The 7,473-nt window shown below is 35.1% G+C and overlaps 1 long non-coding RNA gene across 12 annotated transcripts; it reads left to right on the forward strand.

The window, feature by feature from the left end:
- The first annotated feature begins 927 nt into the window (after positions 1–927).
- Positions 928–6,983, forward strand: LOC114172033 (uncharacterized). Of its 12 annotated transcripts, none has more exons than XR_014994956.1 (8): positions 928–1,121; positions 2,401–2,507; positions 3,610–3,682; positions 4,086–4,185; positions 4,394–4,539; positions 4,625–4,687; positions 4,789–5,522; positions 6,330–6,983. It is a non-coding gene; the product is annotated as an uncharacterized LOC114172033 (long non-coding RNA). The 12 variants fall into 12 exon arrangements; XR_003601805.2 differs by having other exon boundaries at positions 934–2,507; positions 4,789–4,931; positions 5,440–5,522; positions 6,274–6,983; XR_014994954.1 differs by having other exon boundaries at positions 934–2,507; positions 4,789–4,931; positions 5,440–5,522; positions 6,326–6,983.
- The last annotated feature ends 490 nt before the right edge of the window (positions 6,984–7,473 follow it).

Here is a 7,473-nt window from a genome sequence, read left to right on the forward strand (position 1 = left end):
ACAAATCAATCACATCAAATGCAAAAATGGAAACAAAGAGTCACTGATCAAGATGACAAAACCTTGACAGACACAACAAAAGTCAAAACAAAACATATAAATATCAGTGCAGTAAGGGCTTTTTGTCCCGGTTATTTTCCTCATTTTGCTTCGGGTCTGAAATCGAGACATATTAGGACGACCTTTTGGCCTCGGTTGTTACCCAAGGCCATATAGTCCCTTTTATGCCTCAGTTGTTAGCAAACCAGTGTCATATAGTCCATTTTTTGCCTCGGGTCAAGTAGGACCGAAGCCATAGGTTTTAAATAATTTTTTTTAATTAAAATTTTCGCAGATTCTTTGGTCTCGATTATGGTTGGAACTGAGGCCATATAGTCCATTTTCTGTCTCGGGTCAAATATGACCGAAGCCATAGGGTACCTTTTTGCTTTGGTCTTGGTAACAACCGATGTCTATTCTACTGTTTTTTTTTTTTTAAATAAATTTTCTGTTTTATTGTGATTCCCACATTTAAACCTGTATATTTTTTTCACAGAGCAGCACAAACCAAAACATAATATTTTCTCAAACATCTACAATCCAAAAATATTTAAAAAATAATTGAAATATACACTATCCGAATATATATATTCTAAAAAAAAAAGAGTTAAATTTCAAAATTAAGATGAACAAGAGAGAAAGCACAAAAAATTGCGAGACTTCGTCCTAACAAAATTTAGTTTTTTAATATTAGCTAAAAGCTTCTTCGATCACTTTTCTATTCTGAAATGATTAGTCACGGCATCTAGAATGAATGTAGGTGCCATTGCATATTACGAGAAAAAGTGCAAATAATCTGCTACACTCAAAAAGTTCAAAAAACTAAAATAAATGACACGTGTCAATAATAATTTAGATAAGAGTATTTGAATGATATCCCTGCCAATTTATTTACTCATAGTTATAGTTATAGTTATAGTAGAAGCCTGTAAATATTCATCTCTCTCGCTTTGTGGTGATGCTCGTTCGTATGCAGTAGAAACATGCTTTCTCCTTTCAAAAATGTCAAACTCTATGTCTTTAGATCTGTCATGCCTCTACCTCTTGCTCCAATTTGAATAAAATTTTTCCCTCTGTGCGTGGTACGCTTGCACTTTTTTCTCTCTTTCAATCTTCTGAATGTAGTTTTACTTTCTCTTTGTCTAATACCCTAGTTCACTTATTTTTTTCATAAATCTCGTGTTTTACGTTGCTCTGGACAAATTGTGGCGATGGAGTGGTGATTGGATCCGATTCATGCTTTGTATGTTCGATTGGGAACTTCCCTGATATCGTTCCTTAGTTGTTCTTCCTCTTCAATCCAATCCTCCATCCACAGCCCCTCTTCCATCGTCACCAAAGAGGAACATGAATTGCAGGAATAGGAAAAGCTATTCTTTGATGTCGACGACGACAAGAACAACGAGTTGACAAAACCCTAAGCCCAAACGCGTCCTTGAACCCAATCCCACAGGTCATCCGCCTATTTCGCCATGGCGGTCCTTTTCTCGTTGTGTGTTCGCTCTTGTTCTACTTCTTCTACGTCGAGGTGTCCTCCTTGGAGAAAGTTTTACTGGGGTTGATTTTCGTGGTCGTGGCACTGTACTTTGTGTCCAAGAACAAGGGTTTGATTTTGAGATCCTTTTCCGCGGTGAAGCATTTGTGGGAGGAGAATGTAAAGCGCTTGGGGTTTTCAAAGGTGGTGGCAGCGAGGCCGGTGCAGTGGTTCAACGGATAGCCGGCTGAAGCGGGAAGGAAGGCGACGAAGATAGTGAGGGAACGGGTGTAGTTTTACAGCAATGGGGAGTCGCTTCAGGGGTTGAGACACAGTTATGGTGTTTATAGGTTCTATATGGGATCGCTTGGGAGGATCTGGTCTGTTATCCCCTTTAGTTGTTGATTTATTGGTTCCACTACCACTTTATGAGTTTTCTGCTTTCTTCTTGCATGCCTAAGTAGAACTTAAACTACCAAGTTCTAATTTAGATGCCTTGGTTGTTAGATAACTGATTGATTGGTTTCTGTTGATGATTTATGCGGCTTGTTCGATTTGTCTACTAATGGGTTGCATTGTAAAGTTATTTTCTTCTTCAATTAGCATTCATTGTTTCTTGGGAGGTTAGAGTAGACAATAACGCCTGAGGTTTTAGATGTTGTTTTTCAAAAATCTTATTTTGGATGAATTGTTGTGCTGTAGAAATGGTGACAACCTCCTTTTCTCTCCAAGAACGTAAGCCATTAAACTCTAGTGTATTTTTTCTTCCCTTAATAAGCTAGCTCCCACCCACTAACTTTTCTAGTGTTGCACATGCAACACTTGCTGGTGAGTTTTATAGCATTGTTGATCTTTGCAATGTCTCTGAAACTCGGTACTTAATGCAGACCCCTTGTGCTTCCATGATCAATGAACGTCCCCATGTAAAAGCTTGGTGGGAAGATATCTCTTATAGGCCTGCTTTCAAGTAAGGTTGAGGCGGGAATGACTTTTGGTAAGAATCAAGAATGAGTGTTTCCCTGTTATGTGAGGTTCTTACAGCTAAGTTTGTTCTAGTATGTGTTCCAAGTCTTTTTTTTTTTTTTTTTTTTTTCATTTTCAAGTAACTAGAGTTAAGAAGGACTATGATTTCCTTTATCTTCATTTGATTAATTTAAAAATGTAATTAAGTTGTAGTTTTTAATAACATTTTTAATATATCTATTTTAAAATAGTGTTTGAACGTAATTTAAATCCTTTTGTATAATTAATTTCATGTTTATCGGATCAGTAAATAGTTTTACTTCCCATGTATGCTACTTTAATCAATTTATCAACTTTAAGTTAGTTTTTCACATGTCAACAAATAAAATAAATTATGTCAGTACAATAAATCGAAAGCTTTTATCAAAACCACTGAATATTATGCTGGAGGCTATTTTGGAGACACGACACATGGATTTGGAGTCTACCACTTTTTCAATCCACATCTGCTATTGAGAATTTGATGGTTGTGTTATCTCTTTTTGGAGCATGTTCACGTAAGCAGCTAATAACCTATGACCTATGGTTTTAATTTGTGAACTTTTAGATTCCACTGACTCACTCTTACTATGTTTAGTTGGTATTTGTTAGTACTTTTCTGGTTAAAATTTATTTGCTTTCTAATATTGAAACCTCAATTTTGCTTGGCATTGTTGTGTGATGAAAAGTACGGTTAGTTCTAGCTTCTTGGGGAAGTTCTTGAGGGTAGTACAGTGGGAATCTCAATTTTTAGCTGAAGGATTACTTTTATGCAAAAGGACTTTGATAAACAGTTTTCCATTTTATTTTATTATATTTCTGAAATGTTTCTTGGTCTTATTTTGTGTTGAATAGACAGGAATATGTGTGTGTATATATATATTCTTATTTGAGCAATAAAACCAATAAAACATGGCTACTAAAGGGGGTTGAACTTACGATTATAGTTTAGTAATTACTAAGACTGAACGCCCCAAGCAAATTTGAGGAATAATTTTTCTATATCTTGTAAATAAACCTGAAAGCAAATAATTAATTTTTCTATATGTATACTTTCAAATTTACATATCTTTCTATATTTCTCATCATTTCAGGGCAACATGCAGTGTTTTACTAAGATAGGAAGCTCTTTATCCCTTCAATATTTTCTTCATCTTTTCACAACAGGTAAGGTAGAAGCCATGCTGTAAATTCTTCTTTTGTAATGTGTATTCAAATTCCTGAAAACATGTTCCCAGATTTATCCAAGATCTCTCTTCATCAATCATCATTTGAAAGTTGAAGCTAAAACAGTGGCAGCCAATTGTCAAATTTTAATGCGTCGCTATTAGTTGCAATATCTGCCCTGCACTTGAATTATTATATTGTAGGTGTGGTGGTGGAGTGCTCATATGGGGAAACACATGCTTTGACTTAATTGTAGCATGATTGATAGTACCTGAAATATAAGATTTTATAATTGCTTTGAAAACATGTGTTAGACTTTTTAATTCTCAGAATATATTATTCTATTTTTACTCAAAACAAGAAGGTGGTATCTGAGGTGGTTTATCTTCAATACGTCAAATAGATTATACATACACATTGAAGCCTTGAGGTGATAAATCTTTTTTGATTGAAGAGAAGCATCCATGGCAGGCATGGCCAACAGTGAGATTTCACGGCTAGAGGTTCGTACCTTGATCTATCTATATTACTGTTATATATTAGCGTATGATGAGGCAAAACTCAATTCACGAATTCGGAATATGTTTGGATACATACTTGTTTTTATAAGCACGTTGTTGGTGATAACTGTAAGTCCTATTCGTTAATTTGAGAACTTGGATAATTGATTCCTCTGGGATGGTGTTGATTCATCTCAAACCAATCTGTCAGGTGAATTCAGCAACAGCTGGTAAAGGAGGGCTTGAAATATATTCATTGTTATATGTGCACTTAGTGGTGTTTATGGAGTAACAAATGCTCATTTTCAAGGTGGAATGGTGGGAGACCTGTCCTACATGCAACCAGAGTTCATTCAGGTCAGCCTCTGTGATATAATTATTATGAAGTTATGAAAGATTCATTAAGCTCATGAATTTCTTTGCTATGGTTTTTTTGTTACAGTCATTCCTTGCTGGTTTGGCAGCATCTGGTGTATTTTTGTGGGAATGACAAAAGCAGCATCTGGTGTTTTGAACTGATATTTAATTTCAATGTTCATAATGTCAATCATAATTCATAGATGGACCATTGTTGAGGTGTTAATCAACTACTATTTGCTTCTGTAGGGATTTTTCTTTCAAAAATCAGCCCTTTACAAGTGTAATATGGCTGGGAAACCTGCTGTGCTTACACGCATTATGGATAGTGACTGACAACTTAAGACCAACTCGTGCAGAAGCCACTGATGTTGCCAATGGTGTTTTAGATGGTAACTCACCTTTCACATGATCCTGCTAGTTAAGGGGAGTGATGAGTACTAGGATGTCCAGGAAAATTTTATCTTCTTGTTAAGTTTATATTTATATATAGCTTGAAATTTTCATATTAGAATAGCAGAAGACCATGGTGTCACCACACTACCACTTTTTTCTTAGCTTCAACAACATCATTTGATAAAACATGGCCTCTCTCCGTTTTCTCTTCTTGACTTTCTTCGTTGTGTTGTCACTTAACACTGGCGAGGTTGAAGCTAGCAGAAAACTTTTGTCTTCATCACTTCCTGATTTGGGAAACATTCCCGTCTTTGAGTTTCCACCGGGAACACCATGGCCAGAATACAGGTTGCCTCCATTTTTGAAATCTAATTAGCCAACAATTCCTTCAAGTTACTACTCTTACACTCCACCTTCCAACACAAACATGGCCAAAGCTTCTTCCAAGCCTTGAGAACATGCATACAATTTGGCATCTTCTTACATGTACTGTTGTTTTAGCAGCAAAATAAAAAGGTTCATGGTAATGTTTTGGATTCTACAAGCAATTGGAGGGAAGCACTGGATGCGTTTCAAGAGAGTTACAGGTAATAATATCATTACATTTAATTTTACTGGAAGATTTTATTTCCTGAAATTAGAAAACTGATGGAACAAGAAATTTTTTGTATCTATAATGGAATCTGAGTAGCTGAATAAAACATGACCACCGTCGTCGTAATACTTGTATGACTTATCCCTGATTGGACTTTAGAAAAATTACATCCATATTCTTATCCTTTTGATTTATAATTGATTGGTGGGACAGAGACAACTTAGACGAAAACACAGACAACACTACTTTTTTTTTAAAAAAATTACTTGTACACACTTTTATACTCATTTAACATATTATTTTTCATTATAAAAAAATATATGTCAACCTACTATTATCCTTTGCTTTTCTTTTGTTATGAAAATCGAAAATAAGGATATGAATGAAAATTATAATAAAGAAAAAGGTAAATATATGTATTTTTAGGTTGTAAGTAATTGGTGAACGATTGGTAGTACAAGTCTTTGATCTCAGCATCTGTATCCACCAGAAAACAAAGCTCCTCATGAGTTGTTTCCTGCTACTGATATATAATTGATCACTTGTGATACCAAAACTGATTTTTTATTCAATTTCATTTGGTTATATATATATATATATATGTATATATATATATATGTATATATATGTATATATATGTATATGTATGTATATATATGTATATGTATGTATGTATGTATGTATGTTGCACCACTTCATCATATGTTATGAAAAATGATCTAATGAGTGCATATGTTAACAAGTTTTGGCTGCAACATATGATTGAATTTGATACCTGAAAATCAAACACCTAAGCCAGGGCATGTAATCTGCAATTGAAAGCTCCAACCAAGTTCATCACCTCGTGAGTCATCAATTTTAAGTCCAATCATCTTTGGCACGCCCGAACACCATTTTGAAGACGATGTTCTCCATTAGCTCAAACAGCAACTGACTCAGATCCACAACCTTACCTGATGCTGCACAATTTTTCGGCGACTTCACCAACACTCTCAACTCCTCTCTCCTCAGTGGAGCAAACATCTCAACCTTTGAGGCACTCAGAAGCTCCAGAGTGCAAACTTTCCTCATGTTGCGCCAGTATGCACTGTACTCAGAAAAGGCCAAACCTTTGAAGCCATAAGAAAGAAATTCGGAGGCTTGGATTTTGGGTCTGCTGGCAAAAACAGTTTCAGGGGTTTTCAGGAACAGTTCTGCAGTTTGTGGAGAGAATCAGTATTTGTGGAGAAGGAATTTCTGGTTAAAATTCCCTGAAGTATTTGTTAGATTTTTCTTTCATTAGTTTAGTACAGCTCTTGTTTTAGCTTAGTCTAACATGCATTTCTAGGTTTGATTAGGTGAAATTTCGTACTTCTTTTATCAATGACTGATTACCTTGCTGCTTGCAATGCAATGGTAATTACAATGTACTTCTCTTGGAATTCTTCTCTAATGCATGTTTATCTGTCTCATATTTCCCTTTGAGTTTTCTTCATTTGCCATTCATTATGCAATTTGATCTATTGACTCTGCTCATTACAGTAATTTTTGTTTCCATAATGCTGAATGCCGAGTTGTATTGTATGTATGATGTCTATTACGCTCCTTTTCTGAGGAAGACAGGAAAATTCATGGGCTGTCATGGCTCTAGAAAGCACAAACATGTGTTTTCTAGTGTAAAATTTAGAGGATTTGCAATGATCATGAAAGAGGCAGAGTTTGTATTGGGTTGCTTTAGAAAGGAACATGTAGATTACATTATAGAATATATTTATAGAATGTTGTTTATCTATAGGTTGCGTGGTTCTAATTGTAGCAAATAATGAGAGAGCAAAGAAACAAATTTTGCAATATTTGCCTCCTTTTTATTTCATTATTCATCGTAAACATTATACATAAAGTAAGGTTGGTTCTCTGATGTTGATATATGATTGAAACAAGCACTTCATTGTAATAAACATCTT

This window comes from Vigna unguiculata, chromosome 5, assembly GCF_037176805.1.
Source record: "Vigna unguiculata cultivar grain cowpea cultivar isolate G323 ecotype 2 chromosome 5, ASM3717680v1, whole genome shotgun sequence".
Classification (NCBI taxonomy): Eukaryota; Viridiplantae; Streptophyta; class Magnoliopsida; order Fabales; family Fabaceae; genus Vigna; species Vigna unguiculata.